Source organism: Oryctolagus cuniculus, chromosome 6, assembly GCF_051225735.1.
Source record: "Oryctolagus cuniculus isolate XC-2025 breed Fujian yellow rabbit chromosome 6, ASM5122573v1, whole genome shotgun sequence".
Taxonomy (NCBI): Eukaryota; Metazoa; Chordata; class Mammalia; order Lagomorpha; family Leporidae; genus Oryctolagus; species Oryctolagus cuniculus.
This window is the reverse complement of record NC_142872.1, coordinates 128261797-128279626: the sequence shown is the minus strand read 5'-3', so window position 1 is coordinate 128279626 and position 17830 is coordinate 128261797. Positions and strand designations below refer to the sequence as shown.

At 46.9% G+C, this 17830-nt stretch overlaps 1 protein-coding gene and 1 pseudogene across 12 annotated transcripts in view; one reads left to right on the top strand and one right to left on the bottom strand.

Moving 5' to 3' along the window:
- Positions 1–17830, top strand: part of UBR5 (ubiquitin protein ligase E3 component n-recognin 5) — a 158638-nt gene that overhangs the window by 23026 nt on the left and 117782 nt on the right. The gene's annotated exons all lie outside the window — the stretch shown is intronic.
- LOC127490636 (small ubiquitin-related modifier 2 pseudogene) lies at positions 14167–14768 on the bottom strand (annotated as a pseudogene).

The window sequence follows — 17830 nt, the reverse complement described above, 5'->3', positions numbered from 1 at the left end:
TGCCATAGTTACTTGTTACATAGTTCTCAATCTATGTCAAAGCAGAATTGTGTTAAAATTTTCAGTAACTTTTAGTTCTAGGCATGATATTATCATTTGTCAGAGGTATGTATGTGTGTTTTGAGGAATTTCAATATATCTTTGCCTAGCTCATGAAGTCTTGCACCTTCTGTGGGATTTGCTATTGTACCTCGCAAGTATTTTGCATTGGTTTGCGTTGATTGTCGGCTAAAACCCTAAGGTCGCCATTAGCTTGACCATAAAGGATGTGGAAGTGATTGGCCAGGTTTTGTACTTGTTAAGCTCGCGGGGATGTTTGCAGAGCTTTTTCCTGAGAGATCAGTGGTTGGTGAAGGGTTTGGCCTTGTCAGCTTTTGTTTCTTTAGGCAGGCTCCTGACTTGCAGGGTTGAGGAAGTGAGAGCACGAATCAGTGTTACTGGATGTGACTGTGGAGAGTTGGCTTGTCAGTGTTACGATCGTCACTAGGGTATATAAAAATGTGGCTTTTCTGTTGATGACACTTAAGGATTATCTTTTATTTTGGGCAAAGATTCGCTGTGAAGATGAATCTGTGGTTAGTTTTGTAAATAAGATATTTGTAATAAATGTCCAAGGAAGCTTGCAGGTGAAGATTTATATAAAGTTGTGTTTGTTTTATAGCACTACTAAAAGGACTTAATCAGGATGTATCAAAGAGGAGTCATAAATGAGGCTTTATTAACATAAATATATCAAAGAATTTGTAACCTATAGAACCAGAGCACAAGACTATGTTGAGGTCTTCTTTGATCATCATCCTGGCTTTTTTATTGCTAGGCAGTAAACCACCCTGAGCTTGAGGGGAAACACGATGCTCATTTATTATGATCTCAGAGTCCTGGGCTGGCTCAGTGATTCTTGGGAGTGGAAATTGGTGGTAACTGGATTCATCCGGAAGGAAGCCTCACTCCGCCGGAGTCTGGAAAGCTGGAGGTTCTCTGTGTGCTTTCTTGGGTAGAAGGCTTCCCTCTGGGGCAGCTGGCAGTTTGAAAGGCCTGGGAAGGGAGAGCCAGGCTGGAGTGCCTTCTTGTGAGCTGGCCTTTGAAGTCACGCAGCAGACTTCGGGTTCCTCCTCTCTTGGAGAAGCAAGTAACAGGCCAGCCGGCAATCGAGGACAGTGACTGGATGCTGCCTCTTGACGGGGGGACTGTCAGGATTTACAGTATTTAAAAAATGACCACAGCCACAGAGAGATGAAGGTTCCAGGAGTGTTGTAGAAAAGATTGTTACCATGTGTGAGAGTATCTCAGGAAGTTCATGGAAAATGTATATTCTGAATTTTTTGAGTCAGAATAAACTTTTCTATACTTTATGAGCTTTTGGAAGTACCGTTGTATTTGAAAATAGGAACAGTGAAGACTTGACGTTTTGGCTTTAGACATAATGTACTTTCTGGACTTGTAACTACTAAGGAACATAGTATTTCCAGGCAGAAGTATTGAACTTCCCAGTTGACTCTCACAGAGGCATCCCTCCACCCCCAAAGTGAGCACCCAGGTCAGAATCAGAAAGGGGGCCGATATGAATGTGTTTCTTTGCCATCACTAGTGTTGCTTGTATGGTCAGGTGGTTGATTGGGTATATTCATTAGGAAATGTGAATATTTGCTGTGTCCTGAGACTTAAAGATTGAAATGTGGGCTAGCGATTAAGTTCTCTGCTAAGACCGTGCTGTCACAGGGTATGTCACGTGAAATAGTATTTTCTTTGGATAATGAGTTGGGAGAAAACACTTTCCTCTGCTCTCGCACCATGGTGATGAACAGAGAAGACCCTGACTGCTAGAGGAGTGGGGATTTCTCCCTGCCAGCAGGGGCGGGGTTCTGAAGGAGACACCAATGGTGTCCTCTAAGTCAATTCCATTTTGACACCTCCCTGGAGATAACATCAGATCCTGCAGATTTGGGGCTTTCCTTGCCTCCCTACCTCCCTACTGGCAGGCTACAAGCTGGAGTTCCCCTCACCCCCTCAGGAAGTTTGATTAATTTGCCTGAGTGGCTTATAGGGCCAGACAGACATTTGTAGTTTATTGTAAAGGATATTTTAAATGGGGGGAAAAGAACACCAGCCAGATGAAGTGGTACATAGGGCGAGATCCGGAGGGGTTCGAGCACACGAGCTGTGGGATTGGGGTATGCATCCTTGCAGGTTGTGGCCTTGTTCTTGTTTACCTTCCTGGAAGGCTCTGTGGGTTCAGCTGCTCACAAGCTATCCAGTTCCAGTCGTGGCTTCTCTGAGCTAATGCACTTGGCAAAGCAGGGGATGATGACTTGGGGTCCTGCCACCTATGTGGGAGACCGGCATGGAGTTCTGGTTCCTGGGTTGGGCCTGGCCCAGACTTGGCTTTTGGGCTTTTAGGAAGGCTACATTACATAACTGATTAAATTCTTGGCCATTGGTGATCAATTTAACCTTCATCTTACCCCTCCCTGGAGATTGAGGGGTAGGGCTAAAAGCCCACCTTCTACTCCTGCCTTGGTATTTCCAATGACTAGTTCTCATCCTAAAGCTAACTAGGGGCCGCATAGAATAAGACACTTTTCCAAGTATTTAAGGAGTTGTATGCCTTGAAATGGGACAAAGAGCAAGTATGTATTTCACAGTGTCACAGATAAGAACTGCTTGGCTCCATTGTGCATTTGATCAGACAACTTTAGGACTGAATGATTTCTTTTTTTCAGAGGCACATCTGCCTGAAACGACCAGGGTTTACAATTGCTGTGAATATGCTTTTAATCATTTGCACGGCTACTGTGTGCCAGGCGTTGTACTAGGTACTGAATGTGCAATGGCTTTCAAAAAAAAAAAAAAAAGAAAAAAAGAAAAAAAACCAACCTTAAAGTCAGTTCCTAAAGAACTCCAAAAATCTTTTTGAATAAATGTGTAGCCTGGGGAATGGCATTGTGATGCAGGTCAAGCCGCTGCCGCCTGCCGCCTGCCTGTGACGCCAGCATCCCCTGTGGGTGCTGGTCTGAGGCTTGGCTGCTCACTTCCAGCTCCCTGTTAGTGTGCCTGGGAAAGCAGTGGAATATGGCCCATGTGCTTGGGCCCCTGCACCCACGTGGGAGACCTGGATAAAGCTCCTGGCTTCAGCCAGGCACAGCCCTGGCTGTTGTGGCCATCTGGGGAGTGAACTGGCAGATGGAAGATCCCTACCCCTACCCCATTCCACCTCCCCCCAGCCCTGACATTCAAATAAATAAATAAATAAATCTTTTTAAAGAGTAGCTTGCTGTTGTGATGAATAGGAAGAAGACATATATTTACATCTAAAGTTTTTAAAAAAATTTTATCTGAAAGATCTCATATTTGCTGATTTACTCCCCAAATGCAAGACCCTAGGATGGACCAGCTGAAAGCCAGGAGCTAGTAATTCTGACTAGGTCCAGCTAGTTAAGGGTCCAGCTACTTGGGCCATCACTTGCTGCCTTCCAGGGTGCACATTAGCAGAAAGCTGGAATGGAGAGTAGAGCTGGAATTTGAACCCAGGCGCTCTGATATGGGCTGCCAGCATCCCAGCTAGCAGCTTAACTCAGTATGCTACATGCCAGTCCCTGATATGCTACTTTGTTGCTTATTTTTTTAAAAATTAATTTATTTATTTGAAAGAGCTACACAGAAAGAGAGTTGGAGGGGGGCTTCCATCTGATGGTTCACTCCCCAGTTGGCTACAACTGTGCTGATCCCGAGCCAGGAGCCAGGTGCTTCCTCCTGGTCTCCCATGCGGGTGCAGGGACCCAAGCACTTGGGCCATCCTCCACTGCCCTCCCGGACCACAGCAGAGAGCTGGACTGGAAGAGGAGCAATCGGGACTAGAACCCGGGGTGCCGGCGCCTCAGGCCAAGGATTAGCCAAGTGAGCCACAGCGCAGGCCCCAGTATTACTTTTGAGGAGTTCAATGCCATTTTGATTCCTGATCCCGTTGTGCCTGACATCACCCCTCCTTCCATCCCTAGTGATGAGAAATTTCATGTTGCTGTACCATGGTGTTGGCCCTTGTCTTATTCTTTGTGTTGTAGTCCTTGACACTTGGTGGATTTTTTTTTGGGGGGGGGGGAGGGGTAAAGATTTATTCTATTTATTTATTTGAAAGTCAGAATTACAGAGAGGCGGAGGCGGGGAGATATCTTCCATCTGCTAGTTTACTCCCCAAATGGCCAAAGCTGGGCCAGTCTGAAGCCAGGAGCCAGGAGCTTCTTTTGGGTCTCCCATGTGGGTGCAGGGGCCAGAGCACTTGCACCATCTTTCACTGCTTTCCCAGGCCATAGCAGAGAGCTGAATCAGAAGTGGAGCAGCTGGAACTTGACCCAGTGCCCATATGGGATGCCGGTGCCATGGGCAGAGGCTTAGCCCACTATGCTGCAGTGGCAGCCCCTATTTTATTTTTTATGAAAGGCAGAGTTACAGAGAGAGCTTCTATCTGCTGGTTTATTCTCCAGATGCTCTCAATGGCCAGGACTGTTCCAGACCGAAGGAGCCAGGAGCTACATGTGGGTCTCTCCCATGTCTGCAGGGGCCCAAGCATTTGGGCCATCTTCTGCAGCTTTCCTAGGTACATCAGCATAGAGCTAGGTTCAAAATAGAGCAACCAGGATTTGAACTGGTGCCCACATGGGGTGCTGGTGCAGTGCTAACTCAATCCACTGCCCCACAGTGCTGGCCCCATGGTGGATCTGTTTATTATAAAAGTTCATATCATTCATGTCTATATTGTGTATTATATTATTATTTATTTATTTATTTATTTGACAGAGTTTACAAATATAGAGACAGATAAAGGTCCTCCCTCTGCTGGTTCACTCCCCAGATGGCTGCAATGGCCAGAGCTGTGCTGATCAGGTGCTTCTTCCTGGTCTGTGCCAGGAAGCCAGGTGCTTCTTCCTGGTCTCCCATGTGGGTGCAGGGGCCCAAGCACTTGGGCCATCCTCCACTGCTATCCCAGGCCACAGCAGAGAGCTGGACTGGAAGAGGAGCAACCGGGACTAAAACCTGGCGCCCATATGGGAAGCCGGCGCCGCAAGTGGAGGATTAACCAAGTGAGCCACGGCTCCGGCCCCGCGTATTATATTATTAATGCTTCCTTCTCTCATCCATTTTTTTTCTCTTTTTGTGGACCTCCTATTAGTTGATTACTTGACATCTCCATTGCTGTGGGGAGCAACTGGGAGCAACTCGGACTAGACTAAGTTACTGGAATTAAGACTTATTCTTTGCATCTGCTTTCCCACAATATGGCGCTGAGAAGGGAAACAGCTTCTACACAGCTGCCTCCAGTTCAACCAATAAACTGTGGGACCTGCTCCTGATTGGAGGAGAGCAGTGTACTCGGCGTGTGGGTAGCAGAGTTGGGATTGGTGGAAGAGGACTATAAAGGAGAGAGACGGCATGCACCAGGAACATCTAAGGGGAACATCTAAGGGGAACACCTGTGCAGCCCCCGAGAGAGCCGGCCGGCGGTGTGCTGCTCCCCCGCGGAAGTGGGGAATGTGGCAGGGGGAACCGCCCTTCCACGGAGGTGGAAGGGATGGTAGCCAACCCGGGAAGGACCAGCAGCCAACCCGGGAAGAACCAGCAGCAAACCCGGGGACGGCCGAGCAGACAGAAGAACAGTGCAGGGTCCTGTGTCGTTCCTCCACGAAGACGGGGAGCGACATAATGGTGCCGTGACTCGGATATGAAGCCTAGGCAGGGCTTAGTGTCATTCCTCCACGAAGAGGGGGAGCGACAATTGCTACCCTGATTTTCTTATTTTTTTTCCTGTGTTTTCTTTTACTTTGTTTTATACTCTGTTGAAGATTTGTTTTAGCAATTTATTTATTTGAAAGGCAGTTATAGAGATGGAGGAGGAGAGATACTGATTGATTTTCCATCTGCTGATTCACTCCCTAAATGACTGCAGCGGTAGGAGCTGGGCTGGTCTGAAGCCAGGAGCCAGGAGCTTCTTCCAGGTCTCTTACATGGGTGCAGGGCCCAAGAGTCTGGGCCATCTTCCATTGCTTTCCCAGGCCACAACAGAGAGCTGGATCAGAAGTGGAGTAGCCTGTATGGGATGGTGGTGCTTCAGGTGGAGGCTTTAACCGCTGTGCCACAGTGCTGGCCCCGAAGATTTTTTTCCCTCCTGTTGGTCCAGTTTTCTGAGAGTAATCCTGGGTGGAGTGAGTGCAAGCGTTCTGGGATGTGGGCTGATTGATTCCGCATTTCAGTGGACAGCTGTCACTTTTTCTTCTGATACCTGATACCTTTCTCCTCCCCATCCCAGTGCTGGGTGCCTTCTCAAGCCATTCTGGTTGAATTTTGCTAAGTAGGAAGTCTTTTGTTGAGGCTGAGAGGCCCAGTCTCCTTGGAGAGTGGGGATCTGGGAGATTAACTGCTTGTTCCTTACACAGACTTCCAAGTCTTTCTGTTTGGAGTTGCCCCAGGTTTTGAGATCTGTCTCCCATCCCCAGAAATTGCCGTATTCATTTTTGGCCTCTCCTGTGGGCCTTAGGTTTTAGTTTTAGCTGCTAAGTCATTGGTCACTTCCCTCCCTGCTGTCCAGCTTCCAGAATTTGGTTGGCACCCTTTGCTTGGATGTCTAGTCTCCTCTCTTTCTCTTTGTCCTTGCAACTTTAAAATTCATTTGTTTATTATCTTTTCAAATTTGTTGTCATTTTAGTGGGGTTACAGGAGATAATGTGGAAATAAACACATACTTACTAAGAAGTCTGATACATGAAAATTATTCATCTTTTCTATGCCTGTGTGTGTGTGAGAGATGTGGTTCTTGGCATGCTGTGTCTTCTTGAGAGGCTCAAAGCCTACTGTGGACTTCCTGGTAACTTGTGTTTTCCTCCTGAAAGTATCCCAGAATGTACGGTTCTAATAACTTTCTAAAATGCGTTCAAGTCTTACTTGAGATTTAATTTTGGGACACTTACATTGGTCTTCAGGTTTTCTTTCTTTCTTTCTTTCTTTCTTTCTTTCTTTCTTTCTTTCTTTCTTTCTTTCTTTCTTTTTTGACAGAGTTAGTGAGAGTGACAGAGAGAAGGTCTTCAGGTTTTAAAAAACTCTTCAAAAAAATTGTAATCAGAACTCGGGTTTTCTTTTATAATCTTTTTTTTTTTTTTAATGACATATTTATTTGAAAGCAGAGTTAGAGAGAGGCTGCAATGGCTAGAGCTGGGCCAGTCGGGAGCCAGGAGTTTCTTCTGGGTCTCTCACATAGGTGCAGGGGCCCAAGGACTTAGACCATCTTCTGCTGCTTTCCCAGCTGCATTAATAAGAGAGCTGGATTGGAAGTGGAGCAGCCAGGACTCAAACTGGCATCCATATGGGGTATCAGTCCCACTTTATAACCTTTTTTTTTTTTTTTTTTTAATTATTTGAAAGGCAGAGTGACACAGAGAGAGAAAGAGACAGGCAGACATACTGACAGATACAGATCCTTCATTCACTCCCCAAATGCCTACAATAGCTGAGACTGTGCCGGGCCAAAGCCAGGAGCCCAGAACTCCATCTTGGTTTCCCATGTGGATGGCAGGAGTAAGGACTTGGGCCATTCTTTCCTGCCTTCCCAGGCATAGCAGGAGCTGGATCTGAAACGTGTGGCAAGTGGCTGCTTAACCCATTGTGCCACAGCATGGTCCCCCTTTCATCACCTTTTTTTAACTTTTTTTTTTTTTTGACAGAGTTAGTGAGAGAGAGAGAGAGAGAGAGAGAGAGAGAGAGAGAGAGAGAAAGGTCTTCCTTCCGTTGGTTCACCCCCCTAATGGCCACTGTGGCTGGCGCTGCACCGATCCGAAGCCAGGAGCCAGGTGCCTCCTCCCGGTCTCCATGCGGGTGCAGGGGCCCAAGCACTTGGGCCATCCTCCACTGCCTTCCCGGCCACAGCAGAGAGCTGGACTGGAAGAGGAGCAACCAGGACCAGAACCCGGCGCCCATATGGGATGTTGGTGCCGCGGGTGGAGGATTAACCAAGTGAGCCATGGTGCCGGCCCATTGAACTGTTTTCTTTGAATTTTTACAGTGTCTAGTAAGGGGTTGCTGGACAGAAGATTTCTTGGTTTTCTCGTTGCTGAGGGTCCTGCAGCTGCACTCACCTGTGTGGTTGCATATCACAGCAGCGGCCAAGTGGTAGGGCTGTGGGTCTGTGCCCTGTGTCCTCTGCTCTGCTGGGCATGAAAGCTGCATTTGGAAAGCATGCTGACCATTCCTTTTTACTATTTTTGTCATATCAGCTGTCTTTAAATAGTCTGTAGTAGTTTATAGTTCAGCCTTGTTTGAAGGGAGATTTTGATTCCAGAAATATTAATTTTGATCACAGGAAGGTGGTAGATAGCCTGTGTCTTATTTGTTCTTGCAGTTAAATTTTGATGAGCGGAGTACTCTGGCACCGTCTCTCTTGTAGATGACTTACGAGAAAATTCAATTTCACATCTCTGAATTCTCCCTTTGGTGCTTTGAAGTGTTTTAGAGAAGACTCACTTTTAGGATTAAGAGACTGTTATTTTTTTATTAGATAATTACCATATTTTCCCTGGAATCTCATTTTCCCGAGGTGATGAAGGCTCATTTTGAAATCTTGACTCCTGAAGCCCTAGCCCTCACTGACTCATCTAACTCCAAGGGAATTCTACTTTGTCAGACATTTTTGCTTGTTACAGTCATTTTGGCATCTGGTTTACGGTTTTATCTTTCTTTCTTTTTTTTTTTTTTTTAAATTTTTTTAGGGGAGGAAGCAGAAAGAAGAGGGTGCTGCTTTCCACTGGTTTTACTCCCCAAATGCTTGCATTGGCCTGGGTTCTGGCTGGCACTCAGTCCAGGTCTCCCATGGGTGTGGTGGGGACCCAACTGCTTGAGCCATTTCCTGCTGCCTCGAGGGATGTGCACAGGCAAGGAACTGGGCTGGAGGTGGGGCACTCAGCCCCAGGCGCTCTGGTAGAGGTGGTGGGCATCCCAGGCTGTGGCCTAACCACTGCCTCTCATGTGTCTATCCGTGTGTATACTTTGGTTTTACAGGAGTGCTGAGGGACTTGAGATGGGTGGACTGGTGAGCGGGTCTCGGCTTGCAGTCTGCTCAGGCTTCCTGACAGGTAGATGACCAGGCCTGTCGGTGCCTCACAGTTAGGCCTGGTGTCCCCAGTGTGCTTCCGGTCAGTCTCCAACAAAGTTTCCACATATGGGTGATAAAAAATTTTAGACATCTTTCCTAGAAAATCTTTTTTTATAAAAGATTTATTTATTTATTTATTTATTTGAAAGTCACAGTTATACAGAGAGCGGAAGAGACACACAGAAAAGGAGAGATCTTCCATCCGCTGGTTCACTCTCCGAACGGCTGCAAAGGCTGGGGCTAGGCCAGGTGGAAGTGAAGGCGCCCAAGCACTTGGGCCATCTTCTGCTTTCCCAGCACACCAGCAGGGAACTGGATCGGACGTGGAGCAGCCAGGACTTGAAGTGGTGCCCATTTGGGATGCTGGCACTGCAGGCAGTGGCTTTACCCACTATGCCACAGTGCTGGCCCCTAAAGAATCAAGTGTTTAGGGACAGGTGTTTGGCCTGTGGCTAGGATGCCTGCATCCCAGGTGGAAGTAGCTGAGTTTGATATCTGCTTCCTGCTCCTGATTCCAGCTTCCTGCTGGTGCAGACCCTGAGAAGGCAGTAGTGATGGCTCAAGTACTTGAGTCCCTGCCACCCACTTGGGAGACCTGGGCTGAATCCCCAGCTACTGGCTTTTCCCAGCCCAGTCCTGGCATTGCAGGCATTTGGAGAGTGAACCAGAGGATGCAGTGCATGCTCACACTGCTTTGCTCAAATGAGTGAATGAATAAAAATTTAAAACCAAGTGCTTTTTTTTTTTTTTTTTTTTAAATAAAGTGGCAAGATGAAAGACATTGGGATGGGATGAAACATTACTTGGTCAGTGGTGGCAGGGACTGAATTGAGTTGCCATATGTTGAGTTTTTATTATAAGACAAAGAATTGGAGACACTTGATGGTGGGTTCTTGAGGTCTTTGATGACTAAAATATGGGAGCAAGCTATTGCTGGTGAGAGTGTGCAGAAGGCACAGGGCACGTGGTCATTCTAGGCGAGGGGATTGGTGTGTTAGAAAGATAAATAAGAGGATAGTTTTCAGATATAATTTGCTTAGTGAATTGTGAGAAGCTAGAGATGTCTGGAGTATAGGCTGCTTCTGGAAGACTGAGAGAAGAAATCTCCCATTGTGGGATAAAAAGTCATGCACCACAGCAGAGCTCTGGAGCCCTTAGAGGTTTCTGCTTCCTAGACTTCCCAGAGTTGTTAATCTTTGGATGCTCAGGTTCCCCTCAGGCCTCAGGATTCGAATTGAACCCTATTTACTTTGCCAACAAGTTCAATCCGGAACTTGGCAGATTTGAAGCAGCAATATAGCAGGCTATCCAAGGATGGAGAATATAGTTCAAAAATATTGATAATGCCTGCCATTTATTGGGCATTTAAGTGCTTAGCTCTTTCCAAGGTACATTATCTCTAATCCTTATAGAAGCAGCACATCCGGACAAGTGGTTTCATCTCCATTTAACAGATTAAGAATGCTTTCAGATCTGGGAGGTTAGAGCCAGTACTCCAGGTTCTAGTCCTGGTTGGAGTGCCGGATTCTGTCCTGGTTGCCCCTCTTCCAGTCCAGCTCTCTGCTGTGGCCCGGGAGGGCAGTGGAGGATGGCCCAAGTGCTTGGGCCCTGCACCTGTGTAGGAGACCAGGAGGAAGCACCTGGCTCCTGGCTTCGGATCGGCACAGCCCACTGGCCGTAGCGGCCATTTGGGGGTGAACCAACGGAAGGAAGACCTTTCTCTCTGTCTCTCTCTCTCTCTCACTAACTCTGCCTGTCAGAAAAAGTTACAGGGCTGGTCAGCTGTAGGGATGGATGCAAACCAGGCACTGTAGTACACTCATCCACTCACTCCACCACGCTGCCCCTCAAGAGAGGATAGGCGTGATTGGTGGGGCTGGTGGGGTGGCAGCCTAGGACGTAAGGTGAACGTTTCAAAGGGAGTGAAACTGCTGTTTGCATCTTTAATGTTATTGAAAGGGCAGCAGTAAGACATCCCAGCAGCTCTATGAACTCTAATGGCATCAAGATCTTTGATCTCCTACTTGTCTTATTTTCTGTCGAAAAATCAGATTCATTACAGGCAGGTAATTTCAATTTACAGTTGTATCTGAAGGATTCTATAAGTTGCCAAAAGGTGGCATTTTTGTTTTAACTAATGAATTATATTTATTTGAGAGGTGGAGAGACAGAGAGCTCCCAGCTGCTGGCTGGTTCACTGCACAAGGCTAGACCAGGACCAAAGTCAGGAGCCAGGACTCCAGTCCAGGTCTCCCATGTGGATGGCAGGGCCTCAGTCACTTGGGTCATCACCTGCTGCCTACCAGGGGGTACCTCAGCAAGAAGCTGGAATTGGGAGAACCGGAGCTGATATGGGATATAAATGTCTCAACCTTGTCTTCACTGCTGGGCCAAACGCGTGCCCCGGATCCCAGTGTTTGTAGTATGAGTTTGTAGCATCAGTTATCTCATTAGACATCTGATTGGAATATAGAGTTGAAATTGAGTGTGTGATTATTTGAGTACGTTATCTACATCCAGCAGATACTTTAATGAATGAAATTTGCAGCTATTCAGAATGTGAATATTGGCTAAGAGTGACGAAAGCCGAGTATTTTTCTTTGCAAATTTTGGCTGGATGCGATGAAGTCTTCCTATTCTATCTGTTATCACAACTTGATTCTTGTAAATATGTGTATAGTCTTACTCTTAAGAAAATGAAATTAGAGGGCCAGGGCCATGGCTCACTTGGTTAATCCTCCGCCTGTGGCGCCGGCATCCCATATGGGGGTTCTAGTCCCAGTTGCAGCAATATAGCAGGCTATCCAAGGATGGAGAATATAGTTCAATAATATTGATAATGCCTGCCATTTATTGGGCATTTAAGTGCTTAGCTCTTTCCAAGGTACATTATCTCTAATCCTTATAGAAGCAGCACATCCGGACAAGTGGTTTCATCTCCATTTAACAGATTAAGAATGCTTTCAGATCTGGGAGGTTAGAGCCGGTACTCCAGGTTCTAGTCCTGGTTGGGGCGCCGGATTCTGTCCTGGTTGCTCCTCTTCCAGTCCAGCTCTCTGCTGTGGCCCGGGAGGGCAGTGGAGGATGGCCCAAGTGCTTGGGCCCTGCACCTGCATGGGAGACCAGGAGGAAGCACCTGGCTCCTGGCTTCGGATCGGCACAGCCCACTGGCCGTAGCGGCCATTTGGGGGTGAACCAACGGAAGGAAGACCTTTCTCTCTGTCTCTCTTACTGTTTGTAACTCTACCTATGAAATAAATAAAAGAAAATTTAAAAAAATGAAATTAGATGAGACAGTGTTAGAAAATATCCAGAACAGTTGCAGTATAAAGGATATACATTTTATCTTTTCCATTTGGCATGTATATTCTTTGCCTTTTCCTGTTTTGAAAGGAGCTGAAAATAAGATGATTAATTTTGCTTTAAAGGAAAAGGAGTCATTATTTTTGTGCTTGGCATTTGGTTTCTCAGAGGTGTTATGTTTCACATGGCACAGTAGTTTGGAATTTGGTCTTTTTATTTTACTAGGAACCATATTATTTAAGATTCTGTATAGGTATTTCTAACAGGAATATTTTCTAGGTTGGGGAAGAAATTACAAGTATAATGTAGCTTTTTCTTTATCATACTTTTTTTTAAAGATTTTATTTATTTATTTGAGAGGTAGAGTTACAGACAGTGAGAGGCAGAGACAGAGAGAAAGGTCTTCCATCCACTGCTACACTCCCCAAATGGCCATAATGGCTAGAGCTAGGCCAATCCAAAGCCAGGAGCCGGGAGCTTCTTCCTGGTCTCCCACGTGGTTTGCAGGGGCTCGAGGTCTTGGGCCATCTGTATCCACTATCAGAGTGCCTAGGATAAAGACCCAGTTCTGTTTCTTATTTTTTTTTTTTTAAGTTTATTTAAACAGCAAAACGCTTGGCTTGAAGGGAAAACTTGTTAGGATTTTTTTTTTTAAGGTTTATTTATTTATTTGAAAGACAGAGGCAGAGAGAGAGAGAAGTCTTCATTTGCTGGTTCATTCCCCAAATGGCTGCAACAGACGGCTAGATCTTGAAGCCGATATTGAAGCCAGGAGCCAAGAGCTTCTTCCAGGTCTCGCACATGGATGCAGAAGCCCATGGCCTTGGACCATTTGCTGTTTTCCTAGGCCATAGGGGAGAACTACTAGATTGGAACTGGAGCAGCCAGGATTCAAACTGGCATCCTTATGGGATGCTGGTACTACAGGTGGCAGCTTTATCCGCCATGCTACAGCATCGCCCCCAAGGATGCATTTTTTTGAAAGAGTATTTTGCCCTTTTAAAGAGTGATTTACCAGGGCTGGCTGTGGCGTAGCGGGGAAAGCTGCCGCGTGCGGTGCCAGCATCCCATACAGGCGATGGAGAGACCCAGAAGAACCTCCTGGCTCCTGCCTTCGGACCGGCACAGCTCCGGTCGTGGCAGCCAATTGGGGAGTGAACCAGCGGGTGGAAGACCTCTCTCTCTGCCTTTTCTTTTCTCTCTGTTTAACTCTGACTTTCAAGTAGATTAATAAATCTTAAAAAGAAAAAAAAAAGAGTAATTTACCCTACTTAAAGACAGATTGCCATACACGTAACAGCTACATAGATAATAGTTATAAAATTGTCCTTGGTTTTAGAATGATAAATGAAAAATATTAAAATTCTCCAATCAGACAAGGTATGCAAGGATTTTTTTATTTTGTTGATTTTTTTTTGTTATGACAGTGAGAGCAAAATAAGTTACTGGAGTATAAAAATAAGAGTTGAATGAGCATGCCACTAATGGAGAAAGGGGATATTTTCACAGAACCAGTATTCTTCCTCATTCCATCTCCATTTGATGTCAGCCAAAAGATACCATTGGCCATTTAGTTTAAAAAAAAAAAAAAAAAAACAGAGAAGAAAAGGTGCAATATGCCTGTGCACATACACCTGTCACTTAGTGTACAGTAAAGGAATGGGCAAGGGGGCATGAGAGAACAGAGAGCACTGTGCTGCAGTGGGCCGCATGTGCTGGCAGCCAGTGCAGTCCTCCAGTTGAGAGTGCGTCAGGACAGAGCTCTGGGGTAAAGCAGCGGGCTCCGGGCGCCCTTTTCAGGAGACGGCGCCCGTCTTCAGCTGGAAAGCATCCATGCTGTCCACCTCCTCCATTTCCAGCTGTGCCGGGGTGGCTGATTCATTGATTGGCTGTCCCTCACATCGGAATCTGATCTGCCTCATTGACAAACTGTCGTTCACAGTAGGCTTTCATTAGCTCACTAAGTGGTGTGTGCCTCTTAATCTTAAGCTGCACCGCAGAACCATCCTGCCCCGCCACCTTCCAGTTAGTGTGACCTTTGTTCTCAGTCTTGACTTCTTCCTTGGGCTTTTCGTCGGCCATGGCGAGCGCTGGAGTCTCCTCAGCTGCCACTTCACAGAGATACCCCGTCTGCAGCACACAAGCAGCACCAGGGGCGGCCGAGGTGGACGAAGGAGAGGACACGCGCATGTCCTGCGCGCCCTCCCCCACCCTGCATCCCACCTCTAATGAACCTTGGAAACAGCAGATAATGGGCCAAGTACATGGGTTCTTGCCATTCTCATGGGAGACCTGGATGGAGTTCTTGGCTCCTGGATTTAGCCAGCCCTGGCTAAAGTGGCTATTTGGGGGAGTGAACCAGCAGGTAGAAGATCTTTCTCTAACTCTGCTTTATAAATAAATAAATAAATAATAATATTTTAGGGATTTTCACCAGAGATTCTGTTGGACTTTTAAAGAAAATCTTCCTAAAGGAGATTAATAAAGAAAATGTTGGCCTCTGCTCTCTTAAAGCCCAGATCTTCGTTTTATTTCTGGTAGTGTTTTTAGTTTCATTCCAATAGTCTTTTTTCCCCCCTGGTTACGAATTTACTCAACACAAAGTAACCCACTGAAACTTGAGTGAGCCAGCCAGCCAATTCGGGAGAAATGTCTCCATGCAAATTGTTCCTTCCGGCAGACTGAAGGCCCGAGAGACTGTGTGGCCCTCAGCGGCTTTGTTGAGTTGCATTCTTGCTGACCCGCTCTGTGCTCAGGCATATAGACCTCCTTGGCCATGGTTCCCTTGCGTCTGGTTCTTCTGGAACTTCACTCGTAAGGTGTGCCCTGGCTTCTTCCCAGGAGGGGAGGGCCCTCACAGCATTCCTCACCCCACCTGAGCTCCAGCCTGGAGGGAGGGCTCTTAGCCTGCAGGAAGAGCGTGTAGGCGCTGCTGTGTCCCTGGCCTGCCCTGCCTCCTTGCCATCACACCAGGGCGTCTTGCTTGCTTGCTCTGCCATTTGGACTTCAGTTCGCCTACCAGGGTCTGCCTGTTCCCTTAAGCTCCGCACCCAGTTCCTTTTGCTGCTTTAGCCATTGTGGTAACCTTACCACGAGATTTTCCATGGGTGTATTGGCACAGAAAAACCAAGGACAAAACTGCAAGTTTTAAGTATAGTCAGGTTTATATTTCTTCATTTGAAGATTATGGCCTTTTTACGTTTTTGGTGTGAAAATCAAGAATAATGATTTTCTTTTGTCTTTTATCAAAGTAATGACGGTGCTTCTCTCATTTTTTTCTGTCTCCACTCCCATTTACTGATCTGTGAAATCCCAGAGTTGGAGAACTAGTGATCAAGGTTAAATTCAGATATAAGCAGTATAATTCAGATCTTTAAAAGATGTCTAACAATGGAGTGGCTGGAATTCACTTTTCAGGCTTAGTTTTCATCCACACAGAGATGGAGTGTGTGTGCTTCCTGCACCGGGAAGGCTGGTAGGAGTCTCAGGGCAGCCAGACTCCTGTTATCACCTGCAGCCCCAATGGGGTGTTGCGGGGTGAGAGGGAGAGGGAGGGGGAGAGGTAGAGAAAGAGAGAAGAGAATGGAATCAGGCTGGGTTGAGGTCACCGCCTTCTGCTAGGCTGTAGGGGCAATTTTTCCAGGCTTTTCTCTGCCATCGCCAGCCCAACACAGAGTATACGATCAGCCCACAGTGCAGCATGAGGAGGTGAAGACTGTTGGGCTCCTCCATCTTACCAAAGACACACAAAAGGTGCTTCCCTGTGACCTTGTTCAGGTGGCTTGCCACTGGCTTGCTCCAGGACCTGGAGAAGGGATTGGGGGTTGGAACCTTCTGGGTTCTCAGTTTGCTGGGTGGGGATCAGCGGCATGGAGACTAGCCCCCCCAGATGCTGGCACAAATAAACGAGCACCTTAAAACCCCCTTTCCAGCTGTACCCAAAGTGCAGCCTTTTCCCCAGTTAGAGCAGCTGCAGGTGGGACCACCATGTGATAGTTGGAATGTGCTGATGTCAGTATGAAACAGCGGGCACGTGAAGGAGTGGGTTAAGAGGTGGTGTCTAGTGTGTGTAGTGTGGTGTGATAGTTGTGAAACAGAGTTGAGGACTGACTGTGCTTAGGAAGGTGTGTGATGCTGGGGACCATGTTCTGTGGTCAGGAGTGGACTTGGTGCCTGTCTACCATCTCTGGGAGTATTTTATTTGGTGGTTAGAGTTACAGAGAGAGATTGTCCATCCACTGGTTCGCTCCCCAGATGACCACAACGGCCAGAGCTGGGCCAGGCCAAAGCCCATGTGGGATGCAGGCGCTGCAGGCAGTGGCTTAACTCACTGCGCCACAGTGCCAGCTTCAGACAGAAATATTTCTTTTTCTTTTTTCTTTTTTAAGGATTTGCTTTATTTATTTGAAAGGCAGAGTTAGAGACAGAAAGAGAGCACTGTGCTTCCATTCACTGGTTCATTCCCCAGATGGCTGGAACAGCAGAGATGGGTCAGGCTTCAGCCAGGAGCTTCATCCAGATCTCTTACATGGGTAGCAGGGTCCCAAGCACTTGGGCCATCTTCTGCTGCTTTCTCAGGTGCATTAGCAGGGAGCTGGACCAGAAGTGGAGCAGCCAGAACTTGAAATGGTACCCATATTTGATACTGATGTTGCAGGTGGCACCTTTACCCGCTTCGCCACAACACTGGCCTGCAGGAATCTTTCTTTGATATTTCTTGTACCAGAATGTTTCAGGGTACAGATTTTTATTTTTATCATTTTTAAAAAATTTGTTTGAAAGAGACAGATCTTGCATTTACTGGTTCACTACCCAAATGCCCTCAACAACCGAGGCCAGACCAGATTAAATCAAGGTTCTGAGAAATCAGTCCTGTTTTGCCAGGTAGGTGGCAGGTATGTACTTGAGACTTCCAGGATGTGTATTAGCAGTAAACTGGAATCAGAAGTGAAGCTGGGACTTGAACCCAGGCACTCTGATAGTGAGGCAATAGACTTAGGCAGTCTTGGCCTCTGCACCAAATGGATGCTCCTGGGCACAGATTTATTTATTTATTTATTTTAAAGAGTTATTTGAAGAGTCATGCAGAGAGAGAGGGGGAGACACACAGAGATTGTTCATCCACTGGCTCACTCCCCAGATGGCTGACACAGCTGGTGCTAGGCTAGGCTGAAGCCAGGACCCGAACTTCGTCTGGGTATCCAATGTGGGTGGCAGGGGCCCAAGCACTGAGGCCATCCTCCACTACTTTCCCGTATCATCAGCAGCAGGGAGCTGGGTAGTTAAGCAGCTGAGACTTGACAGGGTGCTCATAGAGATGCCAGAGTCCCAGGTGGTGCCTTAACCTGCTGCGCCACAAGGCTGGGCCCTGGACAGAGATTTTTAATATGCACTATG